General features: G+C 40.4%; 1 protein-coding gene and 1 pseudogene across 4 annotated transcripts in view; one reads left to right on the top strand and one right to left on the bottom strand.

Moving 5' to 3' along the window:
- The window catches only part of SSH2 (slingshot protein phosphatase 2), a 311,909-nt gene that overhangs the window by 144,937 nt on the left and 144,154 nt on the right, over positions 1-22,818 (top strand). The gene's annotated exons all lie outside the window — the stretch shown is intronic.
- Positions 8,952-9,077, bottom strand: LOC115895022 (annotated as a pseudogene).

Here is a 22,818-nt window from a genome sequence, read left to right as displayed (position 1 = left end):
CTCTAATAAAAAAAAAAAAAAAAAAAAAAAAAAAAAAAAACTCAGAATCACTAATCATTAAGGAAGTACAAATCGAAACCACAGTGAGATATACTACCTCATACCCATTAGGATGGCCACTATCAAAATAAAGCATTGGTGAGGACATGGAGAAATTGGAAGCCTTGTGCACTATTGGTGGGAATGTAAAATGGCATAGCTGCAATGGAAAATAGTACGGTGATTCCTCAAAAAATTAAAAATAGAATATGATCATATGATCCAGCAATTCCACTTCTAGACTCCTGGGTAGATACCTAAAAGAATTGAAAGCAGGGTCTCAAGAGATTCATATACCCCTGTTAATAGCAACACTATTCACAAAAGCCAAAAGATAGAAGCAATCCAAGTGTTCATCAATGGGAAATGAATAAACAAAATGAGGTATATGTACAGTGGAATATTATTCAGCCTTTAAAAAGGAAATTCTGACATACCACAACATGGGTAAAAATGAGGACATTAAGCTAAGTGAAATAAGCCAATCACAAAAAGACAAATACTGTATGATTCCACTTACATGAGATACCTAGAATAATCAAATTCATGCGGACAGAATCATGGTGACTGGGGGATGGGGTGGGAAGTTACTGCCTAGTGGGTACAGAGCTTCAGTTTTGGAAGATGAAGAAAGTTCTAGAAATGGATAGTGGTGGTGATTGCACAACATTGTGAATGTACTTAATGCCAATGAACTATACACTTAAAAGTGGTTAGGATGGAAATTTTTATGTTTATTTTACCAGAATTAAGAAACGATGTATTTATGCCATACTAGCCCCTTTTTGTGATTGATTGATTGATTGAGACAGGGTCTTGCTCTGCCACCCAGGCTGGAGTGCAGCGATACAGTAACGGGCTCAGTCAATCCTCCCACTTGAGCCTCCCAAGTAGGAGGCATGCAACACTAGGCTCAGCTAATATTTTCTGTTATTTTTGTAGAGACAGGGTCTCCCTATGTTGCCTAGGCTGGTCTCAAACTGCTGGATTCAAGTGATCCTCCTGCCTCAGCCTCCCAAAGTGCTGGGATTACAAGTGTGAGCCACCATGGCTGGCCACCTTTTTGTGATATTTAAACTCCAGCAATATTTTTTTTTCTCAGAAGACAGGCATAAAAAGATAACATAATTACAGAAAATCATATTTTATATCATTAACTGTTGTTGCAGAACTTTTCCTTAGTTCAGCTAAAGACGGGGTCTTTGTCCCATGGCCACAAAAATTTTGGCTCACAGACGATTGAAGGGTGAGAATAATGGGATTTATGGGGCAAAAAGGAAAACAAAGGGGGAACAGGGACTTTCCGCAAGGCTAGAATTCCTGCTGGTTCGCTTCCTGCCTTGCAGTTTGAATCCCTGGTTTCACAAAGGAAGAGGAGGGGCCAGGCTCCGCCCCATGCAAATTGTGCGAACTTCCCGAAGCTGCACCCCAGTATGCAGGCTGGCTGGAGTTTTGCCAGGGAACCTTTTCAACCTGTCTGTGAAAAGATAAATGGATGAAATGTGATGCCAGTATTTCTTTTGCATATTTATGAACTCAGCTTTTTCTTGTGTGATGACCCACTTTGCTGACTGGGGAATAGCCAGGAAGAGAACTACAAAAGTAAACCGGCTGGGCGCGGTGGCTCGCGCCTGTAATCCTAGCACTTTGGGAGGCCGAGGCGGGCGGATCACGAGGTCATGAGTTCGAGACCAGCTTGGTCAACATGGCGAAACCCTGTCCCTACTAAAAATACAAAAATTAGTTAAGCGTGGTGGCATGCGCCTGTAATCCCAGCTACTCAGGAGGCTGAGGCAGGAGAATCGCTTGAACCCGGAAGGCAGAGGTTGCAGTGAGCAGAGATGGTTACCACTGCACTCTAGAGCCTGGGCGACAGAGTAAGACTCCATCTCAAAAAAAAAAGAAAAAAAAATGAAACGCCAACATTCAACCATATTAACTGTAAACAGCTATCTCATATGGGTCAACCTAATACAATTATAAGATGATAAATAAAAATGAACAAGATTGCACTGAAATATATCTTTGCAATCTCAGGACACCTTTTTAAAGGTGAATAGTGAATAGGTATGGTAGGAAACAAAGTACTTTGAGATCTTAATTTAATTTTAATTATAGAATTCTTTCATTCTTGTGTGTGCCAACCCCAAGATAAGAATTGTATAAAGTAAGGAGTTTTACATTTCTTCTCTCAATTCAAGCAATACATATAATATATTATACTTTTTATTTTTTAATTACTCTGAAAATGAAGAAATTATTTTTCATGTTCAGCTGAAACCCTCCCCTATTTTTAAGCCTAGTTTCTTCCTCTTTAGTCTTTCATGGACATAAAAAATTACTCACTATCTGCTGAAAAAAATCTTCACCTTGGAAAATTTGGTCTTTATGAGGGAAAAATTAAGCAAAATAAGAACAAAACAAAAAGAAAATTCGGTCTTTTCCCCAGTTGTTTCAAAGATAGCAATGAAAATAAAATTTGGAGCAGAGGAGAGGAAAAAAGCAATGTGGGCCAGAGAAGTCTCATAAAACCTCTTGGAAGAGCTGAGTCATGATGAATGAATGGGATTTAGATAGGAGAAGAGAAGAAAAGGGTAGCATTCCAAACATAGGAGAGTGGGGAGAATGGAAGGATATCATCAAAAGTCTGAAAATAGGCGCTAATGTGTTTTAGGACAGTAAGAAGGTAACTGTGTATACCTTAAAAGCAGAGGAGTTTCGATTTGATAGATCTATGTGTAGAAGAATGACATAACTAATTCTAAATATTACCAGCCATTATTTAGGAGGTCATAAGATTCACAACTTCCCCAATTATTTATTTATTTTATTTTATATGTTATGTTATGTTATGTTATGTTATGTTATGTTATGTTATGTTATGTTATTTTTTGAGATGGAGTCTCACTGTGTCACCCAGGCTGGGGTGCAATCTCAGCTCACTGCAACCTCTGCCTCCTGGATTCAAGTGATTCTCCTGTCATAGCCTCCCAAGAAGCTAGGATTACAGGCGCCCATCACCACACCCAGCTAATTTTTGTATCCTGACCTCAAGCGATTCAGCTGCCTCGGCCCCCAATTACTTTTTTTTTTTTTTTTTTTGAGATGGAATCTTGGTCTGTTGCCCAGGCTGGAATGCAATGGCACGATCTTGGCTCATTGCAGCCTCCATCTCAGGTTCACGTGATTCTTCTGCCTTGGCCTCCTGAGTAGCTGGGATTACAGGTGCATGCCACCATGCCCAGCTTATATTTATTTTTAGTAGAGACAGGGTTTAACCATGTTGGCCAGGCTGGTCTCGAACTCCTGACCTCAGGTGATCCACCCACCTTGGCCTCCCAAAGTGCTAGGATTGCAGGCATGAGCCACCGTGTCCAGCCCCCAATTACTCTTAAAGGTAACATCACTATTGTGAACCTAAGATCAGCCTTTTGAGATGCCTTTTCAGGTGTGATGGTTAATCCTCAGTGTCCACTTGATTGGATTGAAGAATACAAAGTATTGATCCTGGGTCTGTCTGTGAGGGTGTTGCAAAAGAGATTAACATTTGAGTCAGTGGGCTGGGAAAGGCAGATCCACCCTTAATCTGGTGAGCACAATCTAATCAGATGCCAGCGAATATAAAGCAGGCAGAAAGACATAAAAAGGACAGACTGGCCTAGCCTCCCAGCCTACATCTTTCTCCCATGCTGGATGCATCCTGCCCTCAAACATTGGACTCCAGGTTCTTTAATTCTTCCGTTTTGGGACTCAGACTGGCTCTCCTTGCTCCTCAGCTTGCAGATGGCCTATTGTGGGACCTTTAAGTTAATACTTAAAAAACTCCCATATAAATATATTTATAGAGCATTCTGTCCTTCTAGAGAACCCTGACTAATACATAAGGTTTTTCCATTTCTGACAACCAGATGACCTCACGTGGACCTGCCAACCAGTTCTATGGTCCCCACTCAGGAACTGACTCAGCATAAGAGAACAGATTCAACTCCCTATGATTTTATCTCTGAGCCAATCAGTCAGCACTCCCAATTCAATGGTCCCCTACCCAACAAATTATCCTTTATACCAAAACTCTGATCCAGGCCAGGCACGGTGGCTCATGCCTGTAATCACAGCACTTTGGAAGGCAAAGATGGGAGAATCAACTGAGGTCAGGGGTTCCAGACCAGCCTGGCCAACATGGTGAAAGCCTGTCTCTACTAAAAATACAAAAATTAGCCGGACATGGTGGCACATGCCTGTAATCCCAGCTACTCAGGAGGCAGAGGCAGGAGAATCGCTTGAACCCAGGAAGCAGAGGTTGCAGTGAGCCGAGATCGCACCACTACACTCCAGCCTGGGCAACAGAGTGAGACTCTGTCTCAGAAAAAAAAGAAAAACAAAAAACAACTCTGATCCTCAAGTTTTCAGGAAGACTGATTTGAGTAATAATAAAACTCTGGTCTCACACACACACACAAAAGAAAAAATGTATAACATGACTGCCAGAAGGAGTCTGGCAGTATTATACAGCATGAGGGGAGGGGAGGCAAGAAAACTATCAAGGAAGCTGTTGCAGTTATTCAGGCAAATGGCTAGTTCCTGTGTGAGAGCAGCATGAGGACAGGGTTCATGTCTTTTACTTTGGTATCCAATTAGCATGTAGTTGGCACTCAGTAAATGCTTAGTGAATGAACAGGAATAGAAGAATATTGATTACTGTACTACAAATAATATTAGTTTAGAAAGGGAACTCTGTCAGAAGCCATATGAAGAGTTTGCCTTTGGATATGTGAAACAACAGGACAATATTCAAGTAGAAATAGTTTGAAGGCAGTTAAAAGAAAACATAGGGCCGGCATGGTGGCTCATGCCTATAATCCCAGACATGGGATTTAGGAGGCCAAGGCAGGCAGATTACCTGAGGTCAGGAGTTCAAGACAAGCCTGGCCAACATGGTGAAACACCATCTCTACTAAAAATACAAAAATTAGCCAGGCATGGTGATGCACGCCTGTAATCCTAGCTGTTCAGGAGAATTGCTTGAACCTGGGAGGCAGAGGTTGCAGTGAGCCGAGATTGAGATTTTGCCACTGTACCCCAGCCTGGGCGACAAAGCGAGGCTCTGTTAAAGAGAGAAAGAGAGAGAAGAGAAAAGGAAAAGAAAAGAAAAATTGGGCCGGGCACTGTGGCTTACACCTGTAATCCCAGCACTTTGGGAAGCTGAGGCAGGCGGATCATGAGGTCAGTAGTTCGAGATCAGCCTGGCCAACGTAGTGGAAACCCTGTCTCTACTAAAAATACAAAAACTGGCCAGACGTGGTGGCACACACCTGTAGTCCCAGTTACTCGATAGGCTAAGGCAGGAGAATCGCTTGAACCCAGGAGGTGGAGGTTGCAGTGAGCCAAGACTGCACCATTGCACTCCAGCCAGGGCGACAGAGCAAGACTCCATCTCAAAAAAAAAACAAAAAACAAAAACCTTGGGTTAGGGAATGTCCTTATGTAAGAGATGGTTTCTCAGTGGCACTGTTACTAATTTGCAGCTAAATTTTTCTTCCAGATTTCTGTGGTACCTTGTCAGGTTTTCTTTATCATGTATTTGCTCTGTTTATTTTTTATCTTTGAGATAGAACTTCATCTTTATTCAAACCTATTTGGTGAAATAATTTTTCTATGGATTTAAATATCATGACAATATATTTACTACATTGCCCATCTTTCAGCTGTGAAAAGAGGAAAAATGTATTTCTGCCTCAGTATATGTTCTAGTTAAAGACTATATTAACCTTGAGAATATAAGTATTGTACTTAAATTTTAAAAAGGGAGAAAAAGTGGGGGAAAAAGCAGGTCCATTGTAAATATGAGCTGATAATTTAATCCTCATCTTTTTTACCTTTAAAAAAATTTTTAGGCCGGGCGCGGTGGCTCACACCTGTAATCCCAGCACTTTGGGAGGCCGAGGCAGGTGGATCACGAGGTCAGGAGTTCGAAACCTGCCTGGCCAACAGTGGTGTAACCCCGTCTCTACTAAAAATACAAAAATTAGCTGGGCCTGGAGGCGCTTGCCTGTAATCCCAGCTACTCAGGAGGCTGAGGCAGGAGAATCGCTTGAACCCAGGAGGCAGAGGTTGCAGTGAGCTGAGATTGCACTCCAGCCTGGAGACAGAGCAAGACACTGTCTCAAAAAAAAAAAAAAAAAAAAAAAAAAAAAATTGAAACAATCTCATACTTACAGAGAAATTACAAACACAATACAAGGAACTTTTTTTCTGAGCCATTTGGCAATAAAATGCTCTATCACCTCACTCTTCTTTAAGAAATAGAGTGATGATGTTAACATTTCATGGAGAAGCTGAATATTGATTGCACTTAGGACAGGAAATATACATTGGAAAGAGAAACAGAGGGTTTTTTGTTGTTGTTGCTGTTTGAGAAGGAGTCTCGCTCTGTCACCCAGGCTGGAATGCAATGGCATGATCTCCACTCACGGCAACCTCTGCCTCCCAGGTTCAGGCAGTTCTCCTGCCTCAACCTCCCGAATAGCTGGGATTACAGGCATGTGCCATCACGCCCGGTTAATTTTTGTATTTTCCGTAGAGATGAGATTTCACCATGTTGGCCAGACTGGTCTCGAACTCCTGACCTCAGGTGATCCGGTGGCCTCCCAAAGTGCTGGGATTATAGGTGTGAGCCACAGCACCTGGCCAGAGTTGTTTTTTTGTTTGGTCTTGTTTTGTTTTGTTGCTGTTTTTAAACAAAAGTAGAGCTTTCCATTTATTAGAAAGTGGCTGTAACTGATCACATTGAAACTGTTCATCTTTTTTTTTTTTTTTTTTTTTTTTGAGACAGAGTCTTACTCTGTTGCCCAGGCTGGAGTGCAATGGGGCGATCTCAGCACACTCCACCTTCTGAGTTCAAGCAATTCTCCTGCCTCAGCCCCCCAAGTAGCTGGGATTACAGGGCCCACCACCACGCCCAGCTAATTTTTTGTAGAGACAGGGTTTCACCATGTTGGCCAGGCTGGTCTCGAACTCCTGGATCCCAAAGTGCTGGGATTACAGGCGTAAACTACCGTGCCCAGCCACCATTCATCTTTTGCTGTGGGCCTCTCTGCACCCTGACTGTGAACCTCCCACCGTGTGGGTTATACTTCCTGTACAGAATAAAGAATTATCTGCCGTTTATAAGTGTTTGGCGGGTGGCCACCAGGGGGTGTAGTGAGCTATCTTCTCATTTTCTTAAATGTCTGCTATTGTACAGAGTGGCCTTGCTGGGATGGTTAAGTGTACACCTTTAAAGGCTCTTTTCCTAGCTATTTAACAGCAGTAAGAATTTTCATTTCACTGAAGTATTCTTTGTTTCTGAAGAATGTATTCACAGACACTATTTTATATTTATATGATGTGTACTGTGTCTGGTGGCTGTGAAAGCCATACTTCTTAAATCTGATTTGAAAAGCAAATCTGATTATCACAGCCATAATTAAATTTGGCCGGCCTTCCTTCCTCCCTCCCTTCCTCCCTGCCTCCTTTTCTTCCTTCCTTCCTTCCTTCCTTCCTTCCTTCCTTCCTTCCTTCCTCTAGTAAAAAAATTAGATATATATTTCAAATCTAGGTAAATAATTTTACTTTTTCCCCCTAGATGTTATTCTTCATGGTATAAGAAAAACAAAAGTAAAGTAAATGTCCCTTCGATTATTGATTTTGCCAAATTGACTTTTGGAAGAGTTGTTTTGCTGGATATTATAAAAACCCAAAGACTAATAAAAACTTAAATGGCCTATCAATGCTGATTATTTAGTAGTAAGAAAATCCTCTTAGCTACATGACTTACTCTTTTTTTCTTTTTTGGAGATGGAGGCTCACTCTGTCACCCAGGTTAGAGTGCAGTGGCATGATCTTGGCTCACTGCAACCTCCATTTCCAGCATTCAAGCAATTCTTCTGCCTCAGCCTTACGAGTAGCTGGGATTACAGGTGCCCACCACCACACCTGGCTAATTTTTTTTTTTTTTTTTTTTTGAGACAGAGGCTCACTCTTGTCGCCCAGGCTGGAGTGCAGTGGCGTGATTTCGGCTCACTGCAACCTCTGCCTCCTGGGTTCAAGCGACTGTCTGGCTTCAGCCTCTGAGTAGCTGGGATTACAGGTGTACACCACCATGCCCGGCTAATTTTTGTATTTTTAGTAGAGATGGGTTTCACCATGTTGGCCAGGTGGTCTCGAACTCCTGACCTCAGGTGATCCCCCCCGCCTCAGCCTCCCAAAGTGATGGGATTACAGGCGTGAGCCACCACGCCCATCCAGGCTATATGACTTATGACGATAGATTCTTGCAGATTGCATCTTGGAGAAAAGAGAGCATGATACTTTCTTTTCAGCTGGACTTTCTGTCTGATTACCAGGGTCAATGTTTAGCAGAAATTCTGTATTCCAGACGGAAAAGGTCTCTAAGTCAGAATTCCTTTACTAAAAGAGAAGTGTGATTTGGGTAGCTGTGAAATTGTGACCTCTACCCTTTTTCCACCATGCGAAACATTTATATATCCCATAATTAAGTTCTCATTGAAAAACTGTAAAATGTTAGAACAAATATTCTCACATTCATTGCAGTACTTATTTATTTATTTATTTATTTTTCTAGTAGGGGAAAGAGGAATGGGAAAAGGCAACAGTATAATCATATCAGGAGAATTCCTTTCATGGGAGGGGAAAGAGCTGACAGTCAAGAACTCTTGAGGAACAGTTGAGAGGATACTGTTCCCATCTGCTGTCCCCTCACTCATTGCAGGCTGCACAGGCAGCAAGGCAGGAAGGGATGTGGTAACAGTGACCTCTATCTCAAAGACCCTCCAGATCAGGTTTTGTTTTTGTTTTTGTTTTTCTAGTTTGGTGATAGTGCAGGGTCAGAGACATGAACATACATTGGAAAGGGCTGTCTCCAGCATCCATTAGAGTAACCCATACAAGCAACAGGTTGCAAACACTACCAAGGAGGCTGCTGTTTGCAGCCATTGCACACCAGATGAAATGTAAGATCGACCAGTAGCTGGTTGTAGAAAGAATTGTTTGTAATGAATTTGTTTTCTAAAGGCAAGGATTGGTGCTTGGAAGATTCTCTTTCCGTCCTTATTCTTTGCAGAATGAATGTAGGTACCATGGAATTGTGCATTTTCATTATTTCAGTGCACCATACATTTTCTTAATAGGTTGTCCCTGAGTAACACTTTATAAGCAAAGCATGAGTCCTTAAATAGGATGGGCTAGTAATTAAAAGTATATGAGTTTGCCTCCAGCAAAATAAACAATTCTCAATAATCCATAAGTATGTATGTGTTAACTACTAAAGCCAAGGAGGCCTTTCCAATAAGAACTAGATAGATGCTGTGAGGTTTAAGATTTAATGATTAAATAGCTGATAATCATAATAAATGTATTTTTATTTTATTTTATTTTATTTATATTTTATTTTATTTTATATTTTATTTTATATTTTATTTATTTTTCATTTCATTTCATTTCATTTCATTTTTGAGATGGAGTCTCGCTCTGTCACTCTGTCACCCAGGCTGGAGTGCAGTGGTGAGATCTCAGCTCACTGCAACCTCCACCTTCTGGATTCAAGCAATTCTCCTGCCTCAGCCTCCTGAGTAGCTGGGATTACAGATGTGCACCACCATGCCCAGCTGATTTTTTTTTTTTTTTTTTTTTTTTTTTTTTTTTTTTTGAGACGGAGTCTTGCTCTGCCGCCCAGGCTGGAGTGCAGTGGCCGGCTCTCAGCTCACTGCAAGCTCCGCCTCCCGGGTTCAAGCCATCCTCCTGTCTCAGCCTCCCGAGTAGCTGGGACTACAGGCGCCTGCCTCGTCGCCCGGCTAGTTTTTTGTATTTTTTAGAAGAGACGGGGTTTCACCATATTAGCCAGGATTGTCTCGATCTCCTGACCTCGTGATCCGCCCGTCTCGGCCTCCCAAAGTGCCGGGATTACAGGCTTGAGCCACCGCGCCCGGCCGATTTTTGTATTTTTAGTAGAGATGATGTTTCACCATGTTGGCCAGGCTGGTCTTGAACTCCTAACTTCAGGTGATCTGCCTGCCTCAGCCTCCCATACTGCTGGGATTACAGGTGTAAGCCATTACACCCAGCTATGAATTTAAAATTTTAGCCACTATCTAAAATGTGGTTTCTGTACTTTTTTGAATAAAAAGCCTACTTTCAGTAATTGCAAAATGCTGTACAAATATCCTTTTAAAAGTTAATCCGTTTTAAAAGACACAGTCAGGAGGACTGCAAGAGGAAGCTGAGGCCACAGCCATCACCATCACCTCCATGCTTCACTGATAGCCCCCCCTATAACTCCATGGCACCCACATGACAATCCAGATCCACTTTTTCAGCTCTGTAGGCTGCAACTTTCTTGTGTCAGTGTCTGTTCGCTCCATCAAATTCCAAAAGATCCATGCCAAAGACCACAATGCAGGCTTCAGACATTTTGAAGTCAACTTTACAAAGCTAGTGGATGGAAAAACTAATGATTATTGAATGAAAATAAACAAAACAAGAACAACCCTTAATTATCAAGTAGGCCTTTGTATGGTGGGTCTGTGGAGTACAACTGTAATGTCCATCACAGTGGTGGCTTTACTTGGCTCTTTATGACCACAACCTTCTGCTGAGATAGTTTGGGATTGTTGGTAAGTTATTTGAGCTAAAGACGGTGTGTTGGACATGCCTCATAGAGGTGGTAAAATATTTTTCTCACGTCCTGAAGGAAGATCTTGAGACCTATTCAGCTCACAGATCTTAGAAAAATCCACAGTGTTAGAGGAATAGCATACTCCGTAGGTGTATCACCTCAGATGGCTGACTAAATCACGGCACTCTTGAGGAGCATGTTCAACAAGTTCTTTCTTTATTTACGTGGATCACATGAAAGGAGCCAACCCTGAGGAGTCTCTGGGCTTTGGGCTATCACTTTTTGCTGAGACCACCGATAGAACCTTCCTCAGTACTAAACTGGCCTTCAATCTTTAGGGCAACAGAGCAGCAGTGCTCCAGAGGACCTTGGCAAGAACCATGCCAAGCTGCTACTGAAGGAGTCTACACAGGCAGATATATGGATTCTACTAGCCAGAGCCTGATTCTATAAGCTGCCTATGATCCAAATTCCTGCTAGGCCTGATGTCTTCCCCAGAACACAGAGTATTTGAAGCATTTGAAGAATTTTTTTCAGATTATGTTGAAAATTAAAACCAACTCATGCTGTGAAAAACTCAAGGGCACAGATAAAGTACTGATGACTTGTGATGGAATGCCTTTACCAACTTATCAAGACCATTGTCTCAGGATAAGTCCCTACCCTACAGACAAAATGAAACAGCCAAGGTTAACCCTAGGGAATAAGTTTGAATGCATACATTCAGATCAGGAGAGGACTTTCTTTTCTATGAATTAAAAAAAAACCTGCAAATAAAAGACAGCTATATATCCTCAAAAAATGACATTCACAGGATGGTCTCCTCACTGATTAAAAAGAAAAAAGTTTTAGTGAATTTGCTGCTAATTCTGTTCTAGAACTGTATTATTTGCAATTCTGTTGTATATTAATTTGGTGAATAAATTTAGTAATGAAAAGTTCATAAGGAGGCTGAGGCAAGAGGATCACTTAAGCCTGGGAGGCAGAGGTTGAGGTGAGCAAAGATCGTGCCAGTGCTCTTCAGCATGGGCGCTAGAGCCAGACCCTGTCAAAAAAGAAAAGAGAAGAAAGGAAAGGAAAGGAAAAAGGAAAGGGAAAGGGAAAGGAAAGAAGGGAAAGAGAAAGAAGGACTTCATTTTTCACACTCCAGTTTGTCTCCTTTCTAGGCTGCCAGATCTCATGCATTCTTCATTTTTTATCCTCAAGGTCCAATCCAAGCCCTGGCAATTAATAGGCATGAATTACCTAATTGTTAAATTACTGAGTAAATGAGTGATAAATGTATAAATTGAAACTAAGGAAGCTTGTATAGCAATAGGCACCTTACAGTTTTGTTTTGTTATTTGGTTTTTATCTCATAATCATAAACTTAATTCTGCAATCCAGCTAGGCATGGAAGGGAACAAGGAAAACATGGAAGCCAAAGGGAACTGCAGTGAGAGCACTAAGAGTATAGGATACTGCAAGCAAATGGGGTGAAGGGGTGCTCTCCTGAGCTACAGAAGGAATGGTCTGGTGGTTAAGGTAAAACACAAGTCAAACTTACTCAAGTTGTCCATAGTTGGCAATGTTAAGCTTCTTGCTGGTTTTGCCATCCTGCACCTTACAGTTTTAAATGTAATTCATGACCGGATGATTAACTTTTTATAGTACTGTTACCCTCTCCCAGTATGATTTTCCCAATTGAATAAAAATTTCATTTTTAAAAAAGCAGCAGCATATATATAAGAACCAAAGTTTTGCCCATCATTCTTATCCACTTCTCTACTCTCCAATCCCAACCCCCAAAATTAGAATCTCACTTTCCTCCAGGAAGTATGCAGGAAACTTTTAAAAGTTAATAGGCTGGGGGCAGTGGCTTACGCCTGTAATCCCAACACTTTGGGAGGCCAAGGCAGGTGAATCACCTAAGGTCAAGAGTTCAAGACCAGCCGGACCAGCATGGTGAAACCCTGTCTCTACTAAAAAATACAAAATTAGCCAGGCATGGTGGTGTATGCCTGTAATCCCAGCTACTTGGGAGACTGAGGCAGGAGAATTGCTTGAACCCAGGAGACAGAGGTTATAGTGAGCCAAGATCCCGCCATTGCACTCCAGCCTGGGCAACAAGAGCAAAACTCCATCTCAAAAAAAAAAAAAAAATTAAGTTAACATACTTTCCTTCTTGTTCACTACAAGTTATTTCTTTTGGATGAAAAAGTAAAAGGCTATTAGGAAAGGTTTATTATGAACACAATTCAGAATTGCTGAGTTTAGCATAAGGTCATTTTTGTTTTCCATCTCTTCTGATCTTATGTTTATGAGTTTAAACAGTATAAACTTTAGGAACTCCTTATATACATGGTTTTTCTTACCTTGAAACATGTATGTATAGGCTCCTTATGCATATCTTTATGTCTTAAATATATTTTTAAGGAAACAGACACTGTGGAAAGATTCCTATTATAACCCAAATGGCTGGGCGCGGTGGCTCACTCCTGTAATCCCAACATTCTGGGAGGCCAAGGCAGGCGGATCACCTGAGGTCAGGAGTTCAAGACCAGACTGACCAACATGGAGAAACCTCATCTCTACTAAAAATTAGCCAAGCGTGGTGGTGCAAGCCTGTAATCCCAGTTATTCGGGAGGCTGAGACAGGAGAATTGCTTGAACCCAGGAGGCGGAGGTTGTGGTGAGCCAAGATCGTGCCATTGCACTCTAGCCTGAGCAACAAGAGCGAAACTCCATCTAAAAATAAATAAATAAAAATAACCCAATGATCTCTCAAACTGCCAATGTCTTCATATCACTTTAACAAAATTCATATTTAATAATCTCAAAAGGTGATGTGTAAACCATCTGATGGAGAAATCTTACAAAGTGAAATTAAAGAGCATTTAATAAAACTAAGATGTTGAAGATTAGTATTATTTGTAGAATACTGGTCTTCAGAAAAGAGAGTCAAAATGTTTGCCATCTTTTCATGAGGTGCTTAGAAAACAAGATTTCTGAAAAACAAAAGATTTCCCAGGTAAAAGTAAAATGTTTTTAAAAATGTAATTAAACAAAAACTGTATATAAGTTTTAAATATATATTTTCTATTCTACTGTGTAATGACAAGGAATAGGACCCCTTTTCTTTTCTTTCTACATTGTAATATTATTTCTACGGATAGAAACTCAGTTCTGATTTAGTCTTCCTATTTAGTTAGGTAGGATTCCCAGTGTGCAGTGTTGATTTTCTTTTTATATACAAAGGGGTCATCAAGGGAAGTCTGGACATCCAGCAGAGTAATGGAGGATATATTAGTAAGAGTTTTCCAGAGAGACAGAACTAATAAGATGGATGGGTGGATGATGAATGGATGGATGGATGGATGGATGAACAGATGGACGGACAGATGGGGAATTGGCTCATGCAATTATGGAAGCTGAGAAGTCCCATGACTGGCCATCTGCAAGCTGGAGACACCGGGATACCGGTAGTGTGGCTCAGTCCAAGTCCAAAAGCCTCAAAGCCAGGGAAGCCTTTAGGGTAATTCTCAGTCAAATGCCAAAGACCTGAGGACCTGGAGGGGTTCACTTGAGTAAGTCCTGGAGTTCCAAGTCCAGAGAGCCTGGAGTTCTGACATCCAAAGGCAGGAGAAGAAGAGTATCCTAGCTCCAGGAGGAGAGAGGAAAGCTTTTTTTCTCCTTTTATGTTCTATCTCAGCCCTGCAGCCCAGGTAGATTGGTTGGTACCTGCTTACATTGAGACTGGATCTTCCCCACTCAGTCCACCAACTCACATGCCAATCGTCTCTGGAAACAGCCTCAGAGGCATACCCAGAAGTAATACTTTACCAGTTCTGTAGGTATTTTGTAATCCAGTTACATTGATGCCTAAAATTCACCACCACAGAGAGAAAGAGCAATTAACTAAGAGTAAGAAGACCTGATTTTTGGCTAACACAGTGAAACCCCATCTCTACTAAAAACACAAAAAATTAGCTAGGTATGGTGGCGGGCGCCTGTAGTCCCAGCTACTTGGGAGGCTGAGGCAGGAGAATAGCATGAACCCAGAAGGCGGAGCTTGCAGTGAGCCGAGATCCTGCCACTGCACTCCAGTCTGGGTGACAGAGCAAGAGTCCATCTCAAAAAAAAAAAAAAAAGAAGAAGAAGACCTGATTTTAGTTCTGTCCCACCTCATACTATGGTAGCCCTCAATTTCCTCATTTTGTAAAATGAGGATAACAACTGCTGTTATGTTGCTGTGAGGTAGACTGAATAGAATCAGGAAAAAAAAAAAAACTTACCTTTTCTCAGTTAGTTGATGTACTAGCTGAAGAATAATAAATAGTGCCCCATTTCTACTAAGGATTGAGAAGTGTAATTTTTGCATACTTGTTGGTTTTATCTAATCCAGAGAGAAAAAACAACTTCCAATATTGTGGTAAATCCTTGAACATATTTGACATGGTTGTTGAAAAATGTATAATTGTGTAAGTGTCTGATTTTGTATGTTAACCTGATTTCAGAGAAGAAAGACATAGAAAGTGAAATATGGCCAGGGAAGTTGATACATGAAGGCTAAGAGATAATGATGCTGCTCTGCCAGGGCCTGGAAACTTGACCATCCTAAACAAACTGCATAGTACTAAATTGCTTGTGAAAGGGCTGAATCAGTCCTGCTGTGATTTGAACTTTTGGCTCCTGAAAGTCTAGAGCAGGCTTGAAAATAAAAATAAAACCCTTACCTACTTACTAGGTTGTGTTTCAGGCCCTCTACTGAATTCTGTGTATAAAGGAGGTATCTATCCAAAGAACAAGAGGCAGCAAAAGAGAGATGAAAAGGTGGTGAAAAGGAGTCTTAAGGGCTGCTCCTTATTTAGTGAGGGAGTGCTCCCAGGGAAAAAGAACTTCCATCATTAATGTATGGATTCTTTAAGGAAATATTTACTAGAGCATAATGTGTGTGTGAAAGGAAGATGGCCTTAAGAAAGATATAAAGTGATGTAGTGCAAAGGATCAGTCATCTAACCAGGATGTATTTAGTGCTTACGACCCGCATAGCACTGTACTAGGCTATATAAAGTCCACAAAAGAGTTAGTGTCTGATTTGCTCCAGTAGAGAGATAAGTTATATAGGCAGCAATTAGAGGACAACAAATAAATATGCTCTAATTGTTGTCTGTGTAAATATGCATTATGTGCCACAAAATAGAGCATAGAAAATAAGACTTCAAATAACGTAATATAGATTATAAATTCTAGAGGACTTAGAAAAGTGTCACAGCATACTATAAACCAGGAATTGATCACTGGACTTAATCAGAAGACGTAGGTTCAAATCCTAGCTCTGACACTTAATATGTAAGTTTGGGTAGGTCCCTTAATTTCAGAGCCTTAGTTTCCTCATCTGTAAAATAAAGCTGATAATCCTAGCTAGCTCTCCTTACCTACACAAGATTTTAATTAGAATCAAGTGAAGATGGATATGAAAACACTATAGAGTTTCTGATTGTTGAAAGAGCTGAGAATTAAACTAGGTCTTGAAAAATATGTTATACATGGAAAACCTGAAAGGCTGAATAGAAGTGGTCTCAGAATGGGAACAATTTAAACATAGGAGAATAAGACTTGGGCCGGGCACGGTGGCTCACGCCTGTCATCCCAGCACTTTAGGAGGCCACGGTGGGCAGATCACCTGAGGTCAGGAGTTCGAGACCAGTCAGGCCAACATGATGAAATCCCATCTCTACTAAAAATACAAAAATTAGCTGGGCATGATGGCACACACCTGTAGTCCCAGCTACTCAGGAGGCTGAGGTATGAGAATCATTTGAACCTGGGAGGCAGAGGTTGCAGTGAGCAAAGATCATGCCACTGCACCCCAGCCTGGGGTCAGGAGTTCAAGACCAGCCTGGCCAAGGTGGCAAAACCTCGTCTCTACCAAAAATACAAAAATTAGCCGGGGGTGGTGACTCAAGCCTGTAATTCCAGCTACTCAGGAGGCTGAGGCATAAGAATCCGTAGAATCTCTTGAACCCAGGAGGCAGAGGTTGCAGTGAGCAGAGATCACACCACTGTACTCCAACCTGGGTAATGGAGTAAGACTCTGTCTATAAAAAAAAAGAAAAGAAAAAAAAACAAACAAACCTAAGTATAGCAAAAATTTGTTTTGAAAGGTAGTTACCCTGATACACTGATTATGTTAGAGAAAGGATGAAGTTGAGGATTATATGCCATAATGACTGGATTGTATTAGGATTTGAATTATGGTGGATCTGAAGGCTAGAACGAAGAGTTTAGACTTGATCTGAAAGGGAATAGAGAAGTATTTGGGAGTTTGAGTAGGGAATTAGTGTAAAAGTTATTTAACTCGTTCGTTTTGATAATCAGCATGTAACATAGTGCCTGGCATACAGGTATTGAAGATTAGTCAAATTGAATTTAGTTATCTGTCAATAATATGTAGGATGAATTGGACACATCTGATAAGCCTAGAATCTAGGCTTCTTATCAACTCAATGTTAGTCTGATTCATCTTTTTCTTTAACTATAACAAGGAGTGATAATACCGGCCAGCTAGTAGGTTTATTTTAAACATCAAATAAGATGATGGTGATGCCATCATCATTCACAAATACATTAAATGCCTCCTTCATGTGGGATGTTGTGTAAAAACTACGAAAACAAAAATATCTTTAGATATAAGTGCTTTGGAAAATGTGATGAATATAAGTTTGAAATACAGAGTTCTAAAGGATCTGGTAGCAAGAGGATGGTATATAGCAGCCAAAAGATCATCTTACTGCTATATTTAGTACCAGGTTATGTCCCTATTATTGTCAGAACCTGCTAGGCATCAGTAGGATCAAGTAGAGAAGAAAATACCAGGTGCAGTCAGGTGTTTGTCCCCAAGAATTCTCCCTGTTGGCAATAGACCTTTTCAGTTTAAACCTGTAATGAACCTCCATCATCATGGAGACAATATAGAATACTGTTTAAGAAAGAAGGTTCTGGAGCCAGAATAACTGACTGGATTTGAAATACTGCTGTATAAGCTTAGGCAAATTATTTAACCTCTCTGAACCTCATAGAGATAATAATAGAATCATAAGATTGTTTACAAGAATTAAGTGAGATTGTGCATTTAAACTCTATTTTTTAATTTTATTTATTTATTTATTTATTTTACAGAGATAGGGTCTCCCTATGTTGCCCAGGCTGATCTCAAATTCCTGGAGTCAAGGGATCCTCCTGCCTCAGCCTCCCAAAATGCTAGGATTACAGGTGTGAGCCACCACACCTGGCCATGTACACTCTTAATAGAGCACCTGACACACACTGAATGTCAACCCAAAAATTTCAGTTATTTTATTTTCAAAACCTTCTTGGCTCCTTTAGCCTCCATTCTATGTTACTCCCAAAATCACTTCCCATTTTTCTATCTCTGTCTTACTACATTCTAGGACACTGATGGTATTAGGCATTTGGTTCATTCAACTATAATAAGTTCTACAGCATTATTATTGAACAGATCTTAAAATATCTTCTGAATTTATAGAAAAGCTCCAATATATTCCTAAAATAGAAGTAAATAAATAATTTTAAAATCTTCTGAATTTAATATTATATTATCTTCAGAGTAGCTTAAGAATTATATTTACCAGCCAGGCATGATGATTCATACCTGTAGTCTCCACACTTTGGGAGGCCAAGGCAGGAGGATCACTTGAGCCCAGAAGTTTGAAACCAGCCTGGGCAACATGGCAAGACCTCATCTTGACAAGTGTGGTGTCACATGGCTGCGGTCCCAGCAACTTGGAAGTTGAGCCAGGAGGACTGCTTGAGCCCAGGCGGTTGAGAGTGCAGTGAGCTGTGATTGTGTCACTGCACTCCAGTCTGGATGACAGAGTGAGACCCCGTCTCAAAAAAAAAAAAAAAAAAAAAAAATTACGTTTATCTTGTTACAGTCTAAGTAGTTCTTTGGAAACAATAATCCATACTATATTTCCTCATAATGTTTTTCTTTCTTTTTTTTTTTTTTTTTTTTGAGACGGAGTCTCATTCTGTCGCCCAGGCTGGAGTGCAGTGGCTGGATCTCAGCTCACTGCAAGCTCCGCCTCCTGGGTTTACGCCATTCTCCTGCCTCAGCCTCCTGAGTAGCTGGGACTACAGGTGCCCACCACCTAGCCCGGCTAGTTTTTTGTATTTTTTAGTAGAGACGGGGTTTCACCGTGTTCGCCAGGATGGTCTCGATCTCCTGACCTCGTGATCTGCCCGTCTCGGCCTCCCAAAGTGCTGGGATTACAGGCTTGAGCCACCGTGCCCGGCCCATAATGTTTTTCTTTATAAATTTTCTAGTTTATTTCCATAATCATATTTTACTTTTCTAATATATATATTTTTAGCTTTTAATGTAACGTGTAAAAGATGGGGTATAGAACAGCAAATTGGGCCCTGAGTTAATTTAATAGATCATGGAGTAGCAGGAGACACTAATAATGCACAGGAAAATAAAAAGCTAAACTCTTTATGAGGGCAGTTTGACAATATCTACCAAGTCCTAAGATGTTTAAAATATTTCAGACTGCCATTTCCACCTCTAGGTATTGATCCAACAAGTATATTCACATGTATGCACAAATATTTTTTTCAATATCCCTGTCATGACATGAACAAAAATTATACAAACACATGTTCATAGTGATATTGTATACAATAGTAAAGACTGGAAACAACTTAAATGCCCATAAGTAAAGGACTGTTTAAATAGATTATATATGATTGTACAATAAAATGCCTTATATTCATCTGAAAGAATGAGGGAGATTTACAATAACATGGAAAAATGTCTAAGGTATAGTGATAAGTAGGGGGGAATGCAAGCAGAGTAATATGTATAATTCTCTGTGTGTGTGTGTGTGTGTGTGTGTGTGTGTGCGTGCGTGCGCACGTGTGTGCTTCTTAAAGAGCAGCTACAATCTATTGCTGCTTGTGTATACAAGCAAAATTTCTGGAAATATTAGTAACAATCATCTATGGGAGTAAGATGATGAGAATGAGAATGGTGACTTTTATTTTACCTTTCTGAATTCTAAAAAGTGATTTAAGCATTCAGTATGTGTTAATGTTATTTAAAAAACAACTAGTTTAAAAAATAAAATGTTTCATCTCTGAGAGGTCTGAAAAAAAGAAAAAGAAAAAAGAAAACGTTTAAAGAGATAAAGTGTGGACTAAATGGTTAAATGTTTTGTAAAGTGTGTTTGATGTGAAAAGTGATCTGTAAATACCTATTATTTTTACTAAACAATAGAGTTTGGGGCCTTTGTAACCTGAAGAAAGCAGCATTTCAGCATCTCTTCCTACAGGAGCATATGGTGTTTAAGACCATGGGGGGATGAATGCGTTAGAGATCACCTCTCCTACAGTTGATAGGCAGATCTTTTCAGTGTTTTCCATTACTCTTATGGAGGAAAAGTTCTATGGAAAATACTATAAAGGTTCAGTGACATTGTTCAATCCAGTGTTTAAAACTATGGTCAGATATTCTTTTTTAAAAAATTAGCGACATGGTGATTGCAAAACATGATTGCTTTTAAGTGCCTTTGTTTACAGTTTGGTTTATTGTATTATATAAAGAATGCCATTGACTAAGTGTAGTAAGATACTTCGTGGTGAAAATTCAGATATTATCTTGAGAGTTTTGTCCTAATGTTTTACACATTAACAGGAGACAGAATGTTGCATTACTCTGTAATTCTAAGTGTTGGTTTTCTTCCTTTTGATACTCAGGGGATTAACTTACCTATTTATTTTTCTACATTGAGCCCTTAGAGAAAACATAAAAATACAAATAGGTCCTGTGGTATAATCATTTTTTCTTATGACTAAGTATTTTAAAACTAAAATTACGTAAATTAAAGCTATTACATGAAAGCTTTAAAAATACAAAAATTGAGCACTGCATATTTCACATTACTACAGATGGTAATACTGAGTTAATGTAAAACTACCTGGCAAACAATCATAGTAAAGACTTCCTGGATGAAATGGTGGTACATAGGGGAAATTTGTATATATTTTATTTTTTTCTTTATTATTATTATTTTTTAATGAGATGGGGTCTCACTATCTTGCCCAGGCTGGTCTCAAACTCCTGGGCTCAAGCAGTTATCCTGTCTCTGCCTCCCAAAGTGCTAGGATTACAGGTGTGAGCCACTGTGCCCAGACGGGTATTTTAATATTCATTCATTCGTCAACTTCAGGGTAATGAAAGAAAACAAATCCAACTAGCTTTCTATTATTGAAAGCTGATTGACCAATTTATGGATGATGATGATAATAGCAATAAAAAAATTTGGTGTTGTTCACAAAGTACTTTTGTCCCTGTATCTCTTTTTTGGAGAGTCTCACTCTGTCACCCAGGCTGGAGTGCAGCAGTGCAATCTTGGCTCACTGCAACATCCGCCTCCCAGGTTCAAGCGATTCTCCTGCCTTGGCCTCCTGAGTAGCTAAGATTACAGGCAACCACCAGCACGCCTGGCTAATTTTTGTATTTTTAATAGAGAAGGAGTTTCACCATGTTGGCCATGCTGGTCTTGAACTCCTGACCTCAAGTGATCCACCTGCCTCGGCCACCCAAAATGCTGACATTACAGGCATAAGCCACTGTGCCGGCCTTTTGTCCCTGTATCTTAATCAGCCCATGAGGTAAACATTACCTCAGTTTGATTACCCCAGTTTAAGATTAAAGAAAGTAGGGCTAGGATATGGTTTGCCCACAGACAAAGCAGCTAGAACCTGGAACTTCTGATATCAGCATCATTGCCACTTTCTAATGTTGTCCACTTTAGCTATTTTTCAGATTTGTGGAAGAGCATAGAGGATAATCTCTAACGTTTTCATTTTCTTAGTGAATAAGGTGCACGGTGAGTCTTACCTTCAAGTTGCCAGACATTAAAGCGAAAGAGTAAATTTTTGTGCCAGGCACTCTTTTAAGTACTTTATGTAAATTAATTAATCCTCACAATAACTTCATAAATTAAGTGCCAAGTACTGAGCCAAAGACTAAGTAACTGAAATTCATAGCTAATGGTTGCAGTATGATCCAAACCTGGCCTATTAATTCCAAGGCCAGAGTTTTTAACTACTGGGCTCTACTGCTTTGCATTAGGTGACTGCTTATCTTAACTGGATTAAATACATTTTCTCCAGAAGGATGAGATTCCTTTCTAAAAATTTCCCAACTCTCATAAGAACAGATGTAGGGACATTTCCTTAGGGTTTTGTTATCCCATTTTATAGATGAAGGGACTTGGCCAGTCTCAGTTTATTAAGTGACTATGTTAGAACTACAGATTAGGTCCCCTGGCTTATAGCACATTGCTTTTGGCATCAGTTCAAGTGATCTACGCATATTGAAATTTTGTCACAGCAGCAAAAACATATCTACTACATCCTTCATTCTCATTAAAGCGTACCTTCAGATCTGTCCTGGAATATAGTTAAGTCAGCATGTAAGTCTCCAGTGTTCACTGTTTTACAGTGATTATACCATAAGGGATACATGGATACACAGTAATGGAAGTACTTTAAGCATTTTCTACTTAAGCTTTTTTTTTTTTTTTTTTTTTTTTTTTTTTTTTTGAGACGAAGTCTTGCTCTGTCACCCAGTCTGGGGTGCAGTGGCTGGATCTCAGCTCACTGCAAGCTCCGCCTCCCGGGTTTACGCCATTCTCCTGCCTCAGCCTCCCAAGTAGCTGGGACTACAGGCGCCCGCCACCTCGCCTGGCTAGTTTTTTGTATTTTTAGTAGAGACGGGGTTTCACCGTGTTACCCAGGATGGTCTCGATCTCCTGACCTCGTGATCCGCCCGTCTCGGCCTCCCAAAGTGCTGGGATTACAGGCTTGAGCCACCGCGCCCGGCTTTTTTTTTTTTTTTTTTTTTTTTTTGAGACGGAGCCTCGCACTGTTGCCCAGGCTGGAGTGCAGTGTGGCACTATCTCAGTTCACTGCAGGCTCTGCCTCCCAGGTTCACGCCATTCTCCTGCCTCAGCCTCCCGAGTAGCTGAGACTACAGGCACCCGCCACCATGCCCGGCTAATTTTTTGTATTTTTAGTAGAGACGGGATTTCACCGTG

Source organism: Rhinopithecus roxellana, chromosome 19 (assembly GCF_007565055.1).
Source record: "Rhinopithecus roxellana isolate Shanxi Qingling chromosome 19, ASM756505v1, whole genome shotgun sequence".
Lineage (NCBI taxonomy): Eukaryota > Metazoa > Chordata > Mammalia > Primates > Cercopithecidae > Rhinopithecus > Rhinopithecus roxellana.
This window is presented reverse-complemented; position numbering and strand designations above follow the sequence as displayed.